Source organism: Tachysurus vachellii, chromosome 3 (assembly GCF_030014155.1).
Source record: "Tachysurus vachellii isolate PV-2020 chromosome 3, HZAU_Pvac_v1, whole genome shotgun sequence".
NCBI lineage: Eukaryota > Metazoa > Chordata > Actinopteri > Siluriformes > Bagridae > Tachysurus > Tachysurus vachellii.
The window spans coordinates 7,345,500-7,348,861 of NC_083462.1; positions in this window are offsets into that span (position 1 = coordinate 7,345,500).

Below are 3,362 nucleotides of genomic sequence, written 5' to 3' on the forward strand. Positions count from 1 at the left end.
TCTTTCTTTCTTGATACATTTTTCTTTCTTTCTTTCTTTCTTTCTTTCTTTCTTTCTTTCTTTCTTTCTTTCTTTCTTTCTTTCTTGATACATTTTTCTTTCTTTCTTTCTTTCTTTCTTTCTTTCTTTCTTTCTTTCTTTCTTTCTTGATACATTTTTCTTTCTTTCTTTCTTTCTTTCTTTCTTTCTTTCTTTCTTTCTTTCTTGATACATTTTTCTTTCTTTCTTTCTTTCTTTCTTTCTTTCTTTCTTTCTTTCTTTCTTTCTTTCTTTCTTGATACATTTTTCTTTCTTTCTTTCTTTCTTTCTTTCTTTCTTGATACATTTTTCTTTCTTTCTTTCTTTCTTGATACATTTTTCTTTCTTTCTTTCTTTCTTTCTTTCTTTCTTTCTTTCTTGATACATTTTTCTTTCTTTCTTTCTTTCTTTCTTTTTTCTTTCTTGATACATTTTTCTTTCTTTCTTTCTTTCTTTCTTGATGCATTTTTCTTTCTTTCTTTCTTTCTTTCTTTCTTTCTTTCTTTCTTTCTTTCTTTCTTTCTTTCTTTCTTTCTGTCTGTCTATAAACAAAGCCAAATTAGATTATAATACAATATACACACGGGTGAAAAATAAATGGAAAACCAATACAAAGTGCCTTAGTTAAGTGTGACGCCACTAGAACAGCTGCACTGATGCTACACATCTCTGGATCTGTACTGGAGCGATAAACACTGCTCTTCCCCAAACTAGCTCCTCAGTTGGGGCTTTGATGAATGTGGTGGAGAGCGCCGTCTACCCCGTCGCTCCAAATTACCCAACAGATGTTCAATTAGGTTGAGTTCTGGTGAGTGTGACAGCTGTAGCATATGATTTACATCATTTTCATCCTCAACAAACCGTTCAGGTAGCCCTCGTGCCCTGCGGATTGGGGCGGAGTCATATAGGATAAAGGTGATCCATCAGAGGAACATTGTTTTTTTTTTTTTTTTATTACAATAAAGATTTTCCTTTAATTTGTCACCTGTCTGTTTCTGTTATGTCAATAATAACTATTTATCATAATTAATAATAAATGTGGCGTAACAAAGTACTTAACATGGACATGGAAATAACAGGACATGCTCTGAGACAGGCGCTAGCTACAGTATATATTGTGTTAGATTTTATTTATTGCCTGTTTAACAAAATCCCTGATTGTCAAAATGTCTAACAGAATTAGCACGTGCGATATCATGCATTAGCACAAGACGAAGAAACGCTTTATTTGACAAAAAGGAAAATCACACTTCCCTTCCAAATCTATGTGGAAATCCACTATGAGTGGTCTGTGTGTTGTTTATACAGTGTCACACATGGGGAAACTCCAGCTCTGGAGGTGTTGCATTGTGGTCTTACTGAGCATAACAGTGGATTTAACCACGCTTCCACCTACAAGGACAAAGAGATGTGTTAGTCTGTGAATTTATTCACATGTATATATAGTTATATGATCTTGATCAATTGCTCAGGGATGCGTGAAGGATCAATAGGTAATTAAAAACTCATGAGAGTGTAGAGCTGTAGTGTAAACGACCCACAATGAATACTGCTATCGATTGTAAATGTGTAGTATAGTATATACTATATGGACAGTTTTATTTAATGTACATTTAAGGGTTGTTGGGAATAACATGGATCTAAATCATGACATGAACGAGTGGGAAAGACTTGAAACTGTATACCTTATTAATTCTTACTGAATCAAGATAAAGCTTTGCATCCTGATCGATGCTTGTTTTCTTTTATCAAACTCAGATGTTCCATGAAAGGGGAAATTAAAAGAGAGGGGCTTGCCTGAACAGAATAAGTAAAATATTTCTCCATGTATGAGTAAGCACAGAAACCCTCCTCCACAGCTTTGAATTTGAATTGAGTTTTGTTTGCTCCTTTCACTCTTCAGGTAAAACCTTCACCTGGCTAAAAACAAGCATGATAAGGGCAGAGATGGGAAAGTCCCACTTACACAAACCCTCTCACATGTATGCACACACACACACACACCCACGCAGAGGTTATCCCCGCTGTAAAGTTCTCCATTTGAGTTGCACTAAAACGTAAGTTACTCAACTGTATATAAATAAATAAATAAATAAATAATGAACTTAAATTAAACATGAATAAACAACAACACGACAGCAACAACAATAACGTGACTGTGACTGTGACCAGACATGGACAGTGGTTTTTTATTTTAAATACAAAATAGCACTTTATTATTAGGACTGATTGTAAAAAAAAAAAAAAAAAAAATTGTATTTATTTATTTTATTATTTTTGTGTAGTAGTTGTAGTAGTAGTAGTAGTAGTAGTAGCAGTAGTAATACTACTGCTACTACTACTACTACTACTACTACTACTACTACTACTACTACTAATAATAATAATAATAATAATAATAATAGTAATAATAATAATTCGAATGGGGCAACGGTGGCTTAGTGGTTAGCACGTTCGCCTCACACCTCCAGGGTTGGGGGTTCGATTCCCGCCTCCGCCTTGTGTATGTGGAGTTTGCATGTTCTCCCCGTGCCTCGGGGGTTTCCTCCGGGTACTCCGGTTTCCTCCCCCGGTCCAAAGACATGCATGGTAGGTTGATTGGCATCTCTGGAAAATTGTCCGTAGTGTGTGATTGCGTGAGTGAATGAGAGTGTGTGTGTGCCCTGCGATGGGTTGGCACTCCGTCCAGGGTGTATCCTGCCTTGATGCCCGATGACGCCTGAGATAGGCACAGGCTCCCCGTGACCCGAGGTAGTTCGGATAAGCGGTAGAAAATGAATGAATGAATAATAATACATAATAATAATAACAATACTACTACTACTAATAATAATAACAATACTAATACTAATAATAATAATAATAATAATTAAAGCTGCAAGCAGCATTTCTCGGGTTCAAGCGTTTAAGGCCTTTGGATTGACATGACAATATATGTCATGTCATGCTACATATGTCATGCTACAGAGGGTGCCACAACATATGTCATGTGAAGTACTCACCCGTCCAGTTTTCCCTAAAATAAACAAAGTCATATCCATTAGAGATGAGCCGGATACTTGGCTGAAACGAATATCCGGTACGGATAAAGCACTTCTGCCGAGTACGAGTATTATACGAGTAATACGAGTCAATATCTGTGCTCGGATTGTATGAAAATCATCATTGGCTAGCTGATTGTGTCAGCGTTCTGTGATAGGCTAGTCACAGCGCCCCTCCCCTACAGTGATAGGCTAGTCACAGCGCCCCTCCCCTACAGTGATAGGCTAGTCACAGCGCCCCTCCCCTACAGTGATAGGCTAGTCACAGCGCCCCTCCCCTACACACATACAGATGTATTGTGT